Source organism: Protopterus annectens, chromosome 8.part0 (genome assembly GCF_019279795.1).
Source record: "Protopterus annectens isolate FY-2018-M chromosome 8.part0, PAN1.0, whole genome shotgun sequence".
In the NCBI taxonomy this organism is placed as follows: Eukaryota; Metazoa; Chordata; order Ceratodontiformes; family Protopteridae; genus Protopterus; species Protopterus annectens.
The window spans coordinates 1,595,221,697-1,595,238,128 of NC_056741.1; positions in this window are offsets into that span (position 1 = coordinate 1,595,221,697).

Below are 16,432 nucleotides of genomic sequence, written 5' to 3' on the forward strand. Positions count from 1 at the left end.
ACACACCAACTACATGTTCCCAAATTGTCATGGTATGTGCTATGCTACATAATATGATCTTGCGAAAACAGCTGCAGCAGGACCAGCATAGGGCTGGGCCAAACAGCCCCCCACCATTGTCAAGGCCATCACAGGCAGAGCGTGACTCAGAGGAGGAACAACCTGAGCCTGCCCCAGTAGGCAGAAGGAGGCGTGCCCAGTATGCCCTGGCCTTGGCAAAGAGGCAACGCATAGCACATACACTGGCTCAGTAGGAACCCTGGGAATGATACCCCCTCTGACTCACTCAAATAATAACAGGGATGCCTAAAATGACACGACCTGCTCACAAACATGTACAGGGAGTGTAATATGCACATCCGACAGATGCAGCCCTGCAGCACCACCTGAGGCATGAATGCCATGTGTTAAGTAATGTAACACCATGTACTATATGCACACCTGAGGACCCTGACTAACATCCACCCTCATCAAGCATGAAGCCACAAAATGACGATGGGATGATAAATAGCTATAACTGGCTGAAGTAATGCAGGTAGTCAAAGGGGAGCCAATGTGTTCCAGCCTGGGAAGACATGCGGAGAATGATATGATGCACCACCTGCTAGGGGTGGTGTGCACCTATCAGTCCAGGCCCCATGGATACTGGCAAAGGCTGGCAGTACCCACAGCGTGCCCTGAATAGGTAAGTCTCAAAACACAAACCCACCTTCATAGGTACCACAAAGGATAGGAACCTAGATGTAATGCTACCCAATGCCAGAAGTCTAAACAGCAAGATGTGTGCAGTGTAAACACACACAGTATGGAGAATGTAGATATCAGTCCTGTAATAGAAAACTGGGTCAAGGCTCACATCAGCACCCTAACACTACCAGGTCACACCTCATACTGTGCTGTACAGCCTCAAAACATGGAACAAGCTACAAAAGGAGGGTGACTAGCAATAAATGTCAAGGATAACCAAACCCCCATGTTGGTACCACAACAGGAAGCAGCATTGAATAGCCATGGTCAAATAGCAATGGCTAAAACTGCCTCCCAGTATATAGCCTGCTGCAGACTACTGTCCTAATACCAGGAACTGCACCTGACCTATGCTGGAATACATGAATATATCAAGCCCCCCAAACCACATTATAACGCTTCACTTAAAATACCCAGACATACACAAGGAGCATTATACTAGCACCAACACAGTCGGAGAACGGTTCCTAGAATCCATTAACTAAAATGCCCAGGAACAACATACCACTCCCACAACAGGGGTAAGCATACTGGATGTGATAATCAGCAACATGTGTACTGGATGGCAAGATGAGAAGTATATCCCTCACTGGTAAGACCAGACCATAGAGTAATCACACTGGATATACACATCCCGACCCCAGTCCCTGGCCAGAATACTACAGTGAAAAACACGTGTAAAGCATAGGTTGCACCCCTCCAAACCGATGTGGAATCCACGAAAGGCCCTGTGCAAGTGCAGAATATGGGACACACCACAGAACATGTTATACAGGCATTCCATGAACACAGCCAGTAATGCTTGGAGTATGCAATCACAAATAACAACAAGACACAATGCCATACATGCAGGCATCTGGCATGCTGGACTCCAGCCATTACCAAACCATGCAAGAGAATGAGGAAGCTACCACATGATAGAGCAAACATAAAAAGGGAAGTAATCACTGATCAGTAGTATGGCAATAACATATGTCCACACATACAATCCACTAAGGCCAGCCACAACAAGTATAATCTGTGAATCCAGAGGCAATGTGACACCTGTCCCAAGTACACAGACAACCACAACTCCCCCCAATAAATACAAATATATGTGATAGATGCAACCATGTATCCAAACCAGAGGCTGAGCTCCCCCAACTCAGTACTGTCAAAACTAGTCAGGAGGAGAAGGTAACCACATACACCACAAACCCAGTCCCACATAGACCTACCACAACTGTAAACCAAACACATAAACACAGAAAAACATTCCCGGATGCCCTAATTACAAACACACCACACCAACAGAAGCCTCCAAAGCAGATCCCAAGCAACCACAACCTCCAAACATAGCACATGCAACAAATAGTACACAAAGCTGGTGTGCAAAACAGTCACAGGCCAGAAGGAGAAACAACATGCCTGATACAGTTGTAATAGGTGTCTGTATAGGCAGACACACTGCTGTCCCACTCACCAGACTGAACAAGGGAAAGGGTACAGTAAGCTGCCTGTAGGCTGCCACAATATGCCACATAACACAAGAACGCAGGTCACCCCAAAGCAAGCAGAAATATGATGCACTCAATGTCCATGCTGGTGTGAATGACCTGAGATGTACCTCCCTGGACTACATGAAAAGAGACATGGATGAGCTCTCTGAGTATGTACCCCAGGCCGGTATGACACTGGCCGTGTGCAGCATCCAACCCTCACCAAGAATGATGCCACAGTACAAACACAGAATGATCATGTTTAACAGGTGGCACAGTTACAGCTGTCAGTCCAAGAGGGTCTAATGTCTGTCTGCTTGAGATGTCATGCATGACAAGCCATACTGCTGTTCCAGGGATGGCTTGCACCTGTTACCCCTGTGCGTCTGGATACTGGATAACGCCTTTGCCATCTCCATAGAGCCGTATGTAGGCAAGGCCAAAAAGACTACCCACCACCCTAGAAAACATAAGTGGTAAGAAACATAAGGGTAATGCTGACCAATGCCAGATGTGTAAACTGCAATATGCATGCCCCTGAGGCACTTCCCAGTATGGAGAACATCGATGTCTGTGCAGTGACAGAAGCCTGCTGCAAGCCTAGTGATAGCACACCAGCACTACCAGGTTATACCACATATAATGCGTTATGGCCCCAACACCTGGACCAAAACATCAAAGGAGGGGGAGTATATATATGCAGCACAGACACCCATATGGCCAGGTAACTGACAATGCACAAAGCGGTGGAGACCACCCATATGCACCTAAGTGTAGTCAAAACTGCTGTACAGTCTGTAGCATGCGACAGACCACACTCTCACACACAAGAACTCCACCCAGACATCCTGAAGACACTGGACAGTATGAATGTCCCACCAAATACCAGACAAGGTACTCACAAATTACCACATAGGTGGTAAACCATTATGTATGCAAGGAGTAATCAGGGACCTAGGGACACAAGTCGACAGTAATCTGTCATGTGACACACACAATGCCAATGTGGCTAGGAAGATTGTCGATATTGGACACCGTATCATGAAAGGATTCACATCTACATCAACAGAGGTCACTGTGCCTCTGTACTGTTCCCTATCACACCCATAATCTAGTACAATGACTCATATAGGATGTAACCGCATGACACCTACAGCGGTTCGGAAGACCTCAAAGGTACCCCACCAAGAGGATAAAGGGTGTCAAATATATGTTATATGCTGCCTGGCTGTAGACACCCCAGCTGAATGCAGTCACAGACTGCCTACACAGAGGCATTGTATGTCTGTTGTACAAGGCCATGTCCAACACAGGAGTAATGGACATGCTCCACCACAGGAAATCAAAGCCATTGGAGCTGTGACAGTGACAGATGTCAGCCTCAACACATAATGAAATAGGATGTGCTGGAGGGACAAATACATAACCCAGAGGCTCCCCACACCCAGAAACAGGATCCCAATCCATGTTAGGCAGAGCCCCTAACTGACACCCCTCAACAGGAATATTACCAAGTGGATGGATGATCGTACATGTATACTGGGGGTCTTCACTGTGTCACGACCAGACAGAGGCACAGTAAAGAAAATCATAAATGGCCATAATAGTCACATAGCAAGGGGCGGTGAAAGACACACACACTCTGGCTTGGCTTACTAATGCCCTAGGGTGGATAGCCTAATATGAACCCATGAACCTATGACGATACAAATTGTACAGGACAATAAGGAGAATCACAAGGCTTACTTAACTGATGGTAGGAACCATGTTGGGAATCCACAGATATGCTCCGAATCACACAGATATTACAAACAACATACCAAACACACACACATATTGCCAACATACGACCTGACAGGTGCAGTGCAAACCCCCCCCCCCCAGAATGCAAAATATCTATCCCAGCAGACTGCTGGTCCCCTGACATTGCAGATGCTGAGGTAACAGCCATCATCTGCAAAGCAAAACACACAGCAGCAAAGGTATGTGATGGTGTTCTGGGCTGAGGCTAACATGGACTCCAAGAATAATGGAATGCCAAATCACACTACTGCCCAATGTCAGCCTTGCCACAGGATATGTACCCAAAGAGCAGTGTACAACAACAGTGGTCCTTCACAACAAAGGTGTTGCCTGAATGGATACTGCAAACTACCACCCCAGGATCCTGACAAGCTTGGTCTGCACAGCTATGGAAAGGATCAGTATGTACTGCAGACATAAAGCTATCGTGGACCTACTGATACTGGACCCTACACAGTGTGGCTGTCATAACTGCAGATCCTGCCCCTAAACATGTATGACCCATTTGAAGCAGTCATTAAGGTCATTGATGAGGGCAATGTGGTCCACACAGCGTAGCTGGACCATGCATATGCTTCTAGACAATACCCTACGAGATCAGTATGGATATGTTCACCAGCTTAAATATATACCCCTATGTCAGTAGAGGGGTTGCAAACCAGACCAAGGACAGAACTGACATGGTCAGACATGCTGCATCCATGTCAGACTACAAAGCAGATATGAGTGGCATCCCACAAGGCTTGGTCCTAGCCCCCCCCGTTCTGTATATATGTCCCATAGGTATAGGCCAACATGGAAGGACTGTGACTGAACATGTATGCAGAGGAGTACAAACAGCCCACCATATCTGACCCCCAGCTGACACAAGCAACCCACAAAAGGGCCACCTACAAACAGACAACTGGAGCCATAGCCATGTCAGCAAGCTAATTGCAGAACTGTGGATAGACAACCACCATGGATATACAGTAAGTGCCCACAAATTACCACACAGGTGCTAACCCATTACGTACCTAACATGTAATGAGAGACCTGGGGACACAAGGTGATAGATATCCTGCACTGGACAAACATGTGGCTGTAATGTTCGCAGAAACATACCATATACCCACCCAATCATGAAGGTTGTCAGACGTAGATAAGGGGAGTTCACTGTGGCTCTGCAGTCATCCTTCATCAGTGTCACAATTGACTACAATAGCCCCTGTGGGATATACCTCAGCAGACACCTCCATCAACTATAAAGTCCACAACAGTACCCCACCAGGAGTAGCAAAGAGCATGAACAGATGCCATGTGTTGCCTGAGTAAACAAACTGCAGCCCCACACACTGCCATACTGCTCAGCTACAGGCAAGCTGTGCCTGATGTATGAAGCCATGTCCAACCTAGAATCAATGAACATGCTGCACCTTGTACAATCTGAATGGCAGTGAGCTATGCACATGAGAGACCTGAACCCCAGCACTGACATACATAGGACAAGCTGTACAGAATGATCCATAACACAGAAGGCACCCCCACTCTTGAGTAGACTCCCGGTACAGGATAGCCAGAGAGTCACCTATCGACACCCCTCAAGAGGAATCCCGATGAGTGGATGGGAGATGGTAGGTAAACCCTGGGTATCACTGTTATGTCAGAGGTAGACGGAGGCACAGTATACCAACCATGACATATGTCATGGCAAACTCCAGTTACAATGTGTGTCGAAGGACAAACACACCCTGTGACTAGCATCAGAAATGGCCTAGGGAACATCACTAGTGTTTGCCAATGTCCACCTATGTTGTGGAATACACTACCAATGTTGGATGAGCCTGGTGTAGGTAGTACATATCTGAACATAATGCAACATGGTCATATATGCACAACTGGCCCCTACACAGTCTGTTGTGCACATTATGAAGATGTCAAGCAGTGATAGGACTAAAGCCCAGGATACTGTCCACCACAGTGAAAGTACTGGACCAGTAAACTATACGGTACTACAGTGTTAGGTCATTATGAAAGTATGTTGACAACTGTCTGTAAAGTATCCCATGCAATCCCTGCAGGCACAGTATAATCCCTGTTGTGGCAGACACGAAGCAGTTGGCCAGTTAGTACACAACATGACCCCCAACACACAACCATAAACGTGAGATATTGTTGAAATTCATACGCACCCAAATATGTGGTGGACTTCAGAGTGCAACATATGGAAAGCTCACACTGGGCATGCTCGCACACTTTGATAAATGAGGCATATGTCAGACAACATGCCATGGAAAGGCTGAACTGGGCATGCTCACACATTTACGCCATATCTCCGTTTAGCAGTTGGCCACACATATCTGGTATTTGTACATGTCATTCCAGGAACCAACCACAACATAGCAATCTGCCCAGTGCACACAGTAAATGACTACAGAGACATAAGTGATATAGTGGATCGCCATCATATGCAAACATCTTCCACAGATACACAAGTTGGTCATAGGAACAGGGAATGCTATGGCAATAAAGACCTTCAAACAGTAGAACAGCACAACAAATATTGTGACATCTGACAATTGAACATATGGGTGTAGAGGTCAATACTAGCCTTGTTGCCCTAGGTAATGACAGCTCAGCCAGAGTGTGCTTGGCATCTGCATCCCCAGTACAGTAGGCTACTGTGCCACTGTAAAGTAGGTCACATAAGGCAACGTGTGAGGCTAGTGAGCTGTGCCTCTGTCAAGCAGGGGCACAGTGGAGATCCTAGTGTTTGAATGTGCTAAGCCACAGCCATGTTGTTGGTGTGTGCTGGAAGAGGGTTGCAGAGGATCCCTAACAGTAAGTGGCCATCAATAACAGACTGAGGGGAGCCCTATCTGCATTGTCTGGACAATTCCACTGTCAACACTGTGTTGTGATGATTATGTGGGAATGAAGCGTCATGCCAGAACTGTTCACAGATGTCCTCCCTCTGTGGGCTACAGCTCTGCAATGAATTAGCTCACTCTGTCTGTTGGATGGCTCATATATGGCTGGAGTACACCTGACAGGTGTCTTGTTGTGGAGCAGTCATGGGTATATGTGGGATAGCATGATCAATGCACGGATGATGTCAGCACCCTATATGTACAGCAGGAGAAGGGAAACTTCCCAGTAATTCGAATAGCGCACTCTGCTAATGCGTCTCTCTCAAGTGTCATAATATAGTTAAGTAGGAGTTTGAAACCTGCAAATGGCAAGTGTGTATGTTTGGATGTGGGGAGTTTGTGTGTGTGCAATTCTGTATGAAAAACATATGCTTTTTTGCAATCAGGAGATCACACTACATGATGCACATTACCCTTTCCAAACAGTGATGTTGTCAGCACCCTATACATACAGCTGGAGAAGAGACACCTACCAGTAATCCGAGTAGTGCAGTCTGCTACAGCGTCACTCTCAAGTGTCATAACATAGTTAGGTAGGGGTTTGAAACCTGCAAGTGTGTGTGTGTTTGGATGTGGGGAGTTTGTGTGTGTGCAATTCTGTATGCAAAAAATGTTAGTTTTGGCAATCAGAAGATCACACTACCTAATGCACATTACCCTTTCAAAACACTGAAGATGTCAGCACCCTATAAGTAAAGCCAGAGAAAAAGAACCTCCTAGTAATCCGAATAGTGCACTTCGCTAATGCGTCTCTCTCACGTGTCATGACTTAGTTAGGTAGGGGTATGAATCCTGCAAATGGCAAGTGTGTGGGGTTAGTAGGATGTGTGTAAATGCAAGTGTGAGAGAGCAGATCCTTATGGCAAATACGACAATACACCAGATGCTGCATATTCCCCCAGTAAACACAGGGGATATCACCACACTATCAGCACAGCCAAACAGGGCTAGTTGGCCAGTAATGCCAATAGTGCGCTCTGCTACTGGGTCTATTACCATTGTCAGAGTCCAGATAGGTATGTTTTGGTAACCCACAAATGCCACGTGTGGTTGTGTCACACATTATGACCTTGTGTGGGTCTTTGTGCATAACAATGCATGCCATTGCCTAAACCAGCAATGGCAATGCACACATGATGTATGTGTGTGACACATACACATAAATACCTGTGACCTGCAGTAGTTACCATGTCTGACACATGCCTCGAGTGGATAAATGGTATTTGCAATGCATAACAATATGCAAACCTTTCTTTCACCTCCACTAACTACCTTGATGATAGCAAGCTCAGATGCTCATAAGCCTAGTACTTATTATACAGCAGGAACTTCTCATTGTTACATTTGTTAATGCCTGTTATATACTTCACAGATAAAGATTCTAGTTGTCTACTGATGTACTATGTTCTTCATCTGTAAATATGTTGTAAGTAATTTCTATGTTAAATTGTTAATCGCTATGTAATCCAATGTAACTACTGTCTGTTTATTTTACTGTGGAGCTTTTCTCCCCGGGCCTCCACTGAAAATGGACCCACGTCCAGTCGGACACTCCTGGTCAACAAATTTGAATAAATAAATAAAAATAAATAAATAGTGTGTTGTAGCTACAGTAATGCTCATGCACAATGTTTGGCTGGATGCAGTCCAGCCATATAAAGACAGTTCTTGAGACTTGCATATTGCCAGTGTTGTTATGGAGGATAGGTGGGTTTCCTGTGCATGGGAGGGTTGTGTGTGCCAGGCTATGAACCAGACGGCCATCCGACACACTGTCAGCTGCACATGAATAGGCCCTGATGCTTTGTGCTGTGCCAACAACCTGGAGGTGTGTGTATCTGTGGTGCCTTGGGATACCACCCCCCTGTCCAGTGTTACATGTGTAGGGGACGACAGGCATGGTATGTGGTATAACCTGGCAGTGATGGGTTGCACCTGTGAGCTGTGAATCAGGACTCTGGTACTGCACAGACATTTCAGTTCTCCGTGCTGAGGACAGTGTCCAGTGCATGCATCTTGCGGTGTACACTGCTGGTGTTGTGTAGCATCACTGTTAGTGTCCTACCCTGTGTGATACCCACGGAGGTGGCTATGTAATCCGTGTCCTGCAGCATAAGGCAGTATGTGTGTATCAAGGGGCTTCGCCAATATACATTGGGCCATGGGTGTCACGTGCAAGCTGCCCCTCGCACATCATTGTGGCTTCCCTAGCATGTAAGCACACATTGACAGCCAGTGGATACCCTATGAATGACATTGGAGACTGAGCAGAATGTAGACAGCGAACACTCTTCCTACATATAGTGGTAGCATACCTGGTGAGGGTATGATGGCAACTAAGATCAGGCTCATACTGGCCCATGCCACATGCTGAGAGATCCCTTCTATGTTCCCTATCATGTAGTCCAGGGTGGTATGTCTCAGGTCATCCATAGTGGCATGGTCAATGACTGAGTCATATGTGTCCATGCCTCTGACTGACCTGTATGCGTGTGTTTTGTGGTGAACCATAGTGCCCCAGAGGCATATCACTGTGACCTTCACCCTGTACAGCCTGTTGAGTGGGACCCCACTGCAGCGGCCAAGAGAGGTACCTGACACATCTGTAGCAGATGTGTTGTGTAGCCCTACAGGCTGTGAGTGTGTGGCACATGGGATGTGTGTGCCATGTGTGGCATGTGCTGTGTTCCGACGTAACATATGCCTGTGTGTCAGCTGCGGAGGTGTGTGATGCTCAGGCAGGATGCTATTCTGAGTCCCCACATATGCCCCAGTGTGTTCAGCTTGCTGTCAGTGCGTGTCTATGTCTGACTGGTATTGTAGTCACTGTAGTATGACATGCCACCTGACAGGGTATGGCATTACTGGGTTCAGAGTGCTCAGTCCCCAGATTGGCTATGTGGTGGCATCCCACACATGTGTTAACATTCCTGGCCAAGGGTGATGGTTGACTGCATACATGTGGCAGCTGTGACATTGCCACATGACTCACATAAACCACAACTGGACCAAAGGTGATTCACAGGTTACCTTTGCACATGCTACCCTAGTAGTGTGATTGCCATGGTGAGTACCAACACATAGGGCCAATGGGGAACAACATACTGAAGGTGTGTATGTGTGGGTGTACTGCTACTGTTTCATAGCACTGGCATATATGACTGCACATGTGAATAAATGCCAGGTAAGACATCTGCAATGTGTCACAGGCAACGTACATGTGAACAGGACAGACAGTGATGTTCTGTCATGTGTAAACTTGACATAATGATCGCACGCTATGCAGATGTCACTAGGAGTCCACAGAAGCACTGTAACTCTGCATTGCAGGTGGAAGCAGTGTTCCAGGGAACCCCAAGTGAACATGCATGCAAACAACGCTACAGTAAGCAGGGCTGGAAGTAGTCCATTGTACAACAAAGAAGGGGTAACACTAACAGTAGGTAACAGTGCAAATATGTAGGCACTATCAACATGTACCCAGGAATGCACAGCGCAGATGTCCATGGTAGAACTGATATTATGTCATAGTTAATTGTGATTTGGATTACATTGGTACTGCACACATATCAACATGCGCAAACATCCACATTGCATACTCGTTGTGGGCAACTTGCCACCATTACTGTACATGTCCATCATTGCAGATCACTACTTGCATTAGCTTCCCCCCTGTGCTACCCATGTATGTGGCTATCTGTTGACATTACGTATGCAATTATGTGCAGCTGTTACACTTTGGTACATACTATGGGTGCAGATAACAATTCAGGACAGTCATACGGTTACTGCATCAGGCATGCTGGGATATACACACAGTCATATCAGCACACTGTACTGTTACCAACATAATACTACTAATACACTTCTATGTAGTCACCCTGTGCATCAGCAACGTGCTTACCTGTTCCTGCACTGATGTTGGAGATTGCAGGAGGTGGCACAGTTTCATCATATGCACAGGGTGTGAATTAGGTATGCCTGAGTCTGCCACTGATACCACCAATTGACATGTGTGTGTATGTGTGTTGGTGAGGGTCAGCAGTACAGGGTGGGGCACTGTTGGTGCAGTGTGTGCATGTATGTGGTAGCCCTAGGTGTTAACATTTCGCATGTGTGTATGCACAGTTCCACCTCATGGCTGCCATATACAGGGGTTTGTGGACAGCCACAGACTGCACCTGGCAGGTCATACAGATCAGTGTCTGTGGGCATGGACATGGTACCTGTGCCTGGCAGGGGTGCTATGGAACGTATCTGGTACTAAGCCAGACTGGGTACTGTCATCAGAAGTGGGAGTGTTGTTGACTGGACACAGGTCCCTGTTGGGACTGTCCAGAGCCACATGCACATGGTCTCCTGGGGTGTTCCGATGACAGCACAGACCCAGCATTGCTGGGGCTGCTGCTGGCACTATGGGGGCATGAGCGGGCCTGTTGTCATCCGCGCCGACTGCCAGCTGCTGCTGTTGCTGGCATATGGCCACGTCGATGCCGCAACCGCCCATCATTGCCCTGGCTCATGGACATTTGGTTGTGGAACTGCTGTAATATGTCCCCACAATGTCTGTCTATGACATCGGTGAAATTATGGATAGCATCTGCGATGTCACGCATACTGTCAGTCATGGCTGTGCGACATGCTCTCAGCTCCCTCAGACCCTGTTTGGTGTACCTTTCCATACACGACTGTGCCTGCATGACAGCCCAAAACATAGCTGAGGTTGACAGACCTCTTTGGGCACGTCTGCCAGAGGCAGTACGCCCATGGATGCTCCCACGAGAACCCATGGGCAACTGTCTGTGTGTTAACATCGCAGGACCCTGCCCATGGCTGCTGTGTGGTAAAGCATGTGCCACAGATACCACATTACCCTGGTCAATGCCCACTGTATCCTGTCCATCACCTAGGGACAATGGTGACAAAGGATGTACTGGCAGGATGACTGTGCATAATGATGGGGTTGACAGCTGTGTACTGTCAATTGGCTGACCAATGGCGGACCCTGACACACCTTCTTGTACCATTACACAGATATCATCATTACCAGTACCTGTGGCACCAGATTCAGGTTCCCTGTTGCAGGACACCAGAGCAGCACCAGAACCTGTGGGAGGAAGACAGGAAACACAGTTTACAGTGTCCACACAATGTTACCAGTGATGCACTTATGCACACATGCACATGTGGACATATGCACACATGCACACATGCACATGTGGACATATGCACACATGCACACATGCACACATGGACACATGGACACATGGACACATGCACACAGGCACACAGGCACACAGGCACACGTGGACATGCATACACATGCACAAATGCACACGTGGACACACGCACACATGCACACATGCACACGTGGACACAGGCACACATGCACACATGCACACATGCACACGTGGACACGGGCACACATGCACACGTGGACACAGGCACACCTGCACACATGCACACCCTGCAGTATACACACAGAGCACTACTGAGTTACACTAGTATTACTAGCACTATCAGGACTATTATAGGTATTGTTAAACACACTCACCAGCATGGATGGCCTGCCTTGCTGTAACCCTGGAGGGACCTGCAGAAATGAAGAGATTAATGTCAGTGGGCACAACTGTGCCATTGATACTGTATATGATACAGTGCAGTAGTACACCAGTTGCCTTTCACACGTCAGCTGCTGATATTGCCAATATCACACATGCACAATTACATACTATGTTGACAGCTACATACCACGGACACACCTTACACATGCATAAACTAACAGTGTACAGAACAGTCAAGTGTACATATGGCATGGCCTGCCTTGCTGTAACCCTGGAGGGACCTGCAGAAATGAAGAGATTAATGTCAGTGGGCACAACTGTGCCATTGATACTGTATATGATACAGTGCAGTAGTACACCAGTTGCCTTTCACACGTCAGCTGCTGATATTGCCAATATCACACATGTACAATTACATACTATGTTGACAGCTACATACCACGGACACACCTTACACATGCATAAACTAACAGTGTACAGAACAGTCAAGTGTACATATGGCATATTACCTGCATGCTCCATGTTGTGCTGCTGTGTGGATCCAGCCTCCATCATGATGCAGGTGTATTGCTGTTGCTGTTCCGGGCTGGAGCCACAACACTTAGGAGTAGCCCCTCCAGTCTCTGGTGAGGGGGGATGTGGCCACCCCACCTCCTGTGGCAACCTGTTGCCTGTGGATATCCGGCGACGCTGACGGACATTTCTGATTAAATCACTGCAGTGATGTCGTACCTGCTCATATGTCCTATTATGCGTGCCAATGTCATTTACCCTACGGACAAGGTCTTGCCACAGTGCAGCCCTCTCCTGCTGATTCTGGCTGGTGCGGGAAAACAGTATGTCATACTCCCGCACCAGGCTCTGGTGTATCTCATCTTCCGATGCAGAGTAGGCGGGTTTATGCTGATGTGCCATCTCCCTGGAAGAGAACACAAACAGGATATCAGCAGACTATGTCAGCAATATATGGCACACATACTATACATGATACTCAAGTGTAGTGATATACTACTACTCCCATATGCTGCATGTGTGTGTCTCGTGGTGGATACACAAGTACATGGCCAGATATCAGTGCTCAGCCAACACCTGTAAAACAATGCCTGCCACATTCCATACAACATAGTAGCATGCCCCATCGGTCAGCACACTGCGACAGGTCCAATGCACAACCTCACTCTGAGGATTCATACCAAGGTACTGTATGTGGAACGGCATCCACTAGTGTGATGTGGACACAAGTTACTCGGCCTGGATATACATATCCCACCACCACCACCAGCACAGTAGACTACTTTGATATGTATGTGATTAGACAGTTATTCACTTGTTAGGACTGAGATGGTATCCATGCAGCCCACTGGGCCAGTGGAAGCCACAACCCACACTGCTGACCCCTTTGCGAATGCTTACCACGGACATCCCACAGATTGCATGGAACTTGCACACACATTTCTAACCCAGACCCTATGCACAAAGGGTAGGCATCCTGTCCGGTGGACCCCAGCCAGAGGCAGATTGTATAACAATAGCAGGAGGCTACTGCAGGACAGAGCAGATTCACATTAAGGGAAGGCATCTGTGGTCAGCACTGGTAATAATGCCACGTCTCTCATAACCACGGCCATGGCCTACTCTGGGAGGGAAATGGCCACAAACACTATAGATAACCACAAGGCCTTCTTCAGTTATTTTACACATATGGACCAAATGCCTCAGATATGCTCTGAGTTAATACACACCTACTTAACATTCACCGAACACACAGATATTGGCAACATTCTTGCAGACAGGTTCGGTGCACGTATCCCCCCTCCTTCTCCCCCACAAGTAGAAATACTTATCACAGCTGAATGTAACCTCCCTATCATCTCACATGTCCAGGTGAGGGCCGCCCTCAGCAAAGCAGAACACACAGCATCACTGTGACCTGATGGTATCCCTGGATGTGTGCTACGTGTACTCCAAGAGGACATATAATCGCATATAAGACTGATATTTAACCTTGGCCGTACTACAGGATATGTACCTGAACAATGGCATACAGCAACAGTGGTCCCACACCACTAAGGAGGCACCTCTACTGACCCTGGGAACTACCGCATCATAAGCATAACCGTCCTGGTCTGCTAAGCTATGGTATTATTCAGTATGGGATGCATATACAGCGATATTGGGTACCTGCAGACACTTGTTCCCGGCCAGTTTGCCTTTGTGATGGGCTGATCCTGCCTTTCGAACCTGGCTGACCTTTCAAAACAGTCACTACAGCCATTGATGAGGGCAACGCACAGACAACTGCTGCCAGGATCATGGCCTAACACTGACTGACATGTAATGTATAGTCATCCCCTTTTGGTGGAACTACGTACACACAACATATCACATGGACATACCTATAGATACAGACCTATGACACATTTGGAGGGTTCACAGTATGCACACTATTAACCTGCTACTTTACATTACCTGTGTTTGTCACAGCTGGTTGCTTTACCACTACTTCTGCTTCCTGCTGCTGCTGGCACGGCTTGCTACTGTCACTGCTGACAGCTTAGACTCAGTGTGTGTAGCGTGTGTATTTTTTTTTCTCACTCTCTGTCTCTGTCTGTCTCTCTCCCTCTGTCTGCTTCCAGGCAGTGCAATGAACGTATTGCATGTGTGGAGTGTTAGTAGAGGATGCTTTTGTAGGTATCTGCATAGGTCCATGTGATGGCCTCTGCACCAATTGTAAGCCAGCATTTGCTAATTGCATGCAGCCAGTTGTGTACTGATTGCAGTTCTCACTGTGATTTCAGGACAGTGCTATAAAAGGGTATGTGAGATAGGCGTTGCCCTTTCCAGATTGTAAAGCGAACCATGCTGGTATGCTGTGGATACTGTTCTGTGAGTGTAAAGGGGACTATCTCTCTGATGATTCAGGCTGTGTTGTAGATTCACATTTCTCCATTCCTCTCTCCTGTTCCCTGTAGTAAGTGTGTATGCACAATGACACCTACAAATATATATATATATATATATATATATATATATATATATATATATATATATATATATATATAAATATACATACATTTATATATGTACATTAACTGACATTATTACGTACTAGCTACCAAATAGCATGGCTGTTTCTGTTCACACACTACTATTATGGAAATCCACTAGTTTTGACAGTAATTCTAAATGATATGCTTTGTGTGCTACACATCCTATATTCCCTTTACATTCATTCCTACTATTACATGATATATTTATTTTAGCACAATGTTCTTGTATAAGAGTCATGGCTTAGTGGTAGGTTATCCAGACTACTGTTTCCAAGGTCCTGGGTCTGGACTGACAGTGGATTTTATTTTGCTTTTGAACTGACTACAGGACCTGTCAATCAGAGTGACTAAGGCACTTTTAAGCAGTTGTAACCGGTTAGCGCTTTGCTGAGCTCATGCATGCGCACTGGCGCTCAGCTCTACACACACACGACACCAGCTTACAACCGCCAACAGTGCTTACTCTGGCGACACACGCTTATTTTCTTTGAAAGAAATGAAAATGGGGAGACAGGAAAGTGGTGAAAAAGGGGTCACAAAGAGGGTAAGACAGTAGGGAAACAAGCTTGGGATTTGCAGGAGGGATGTAGGTAAGGCCCATAGCTGCCCATTTCTTCTTCAGCAACAGCTGTGCATATGTATGTAATTTGGTGTGACATTTGAAACCTTCCACCCCTGAGAGAGGTGTCAGGACAACAATAATACTTGTTGTACAGCCAATTGTAATTGATAGTTTCCATGTCCAGCAGACATGTGTGCGAAATGGGCAGCTATGTATGGGGTATAATTTTTTGTGGGTACAGAGTGCTCTTTTTTTTTTTTTCAGGTGAGAGTGGTATGTCAGGTGAAGGAAGCCGGTATAGCTGGGGAGGTAGGTTGGG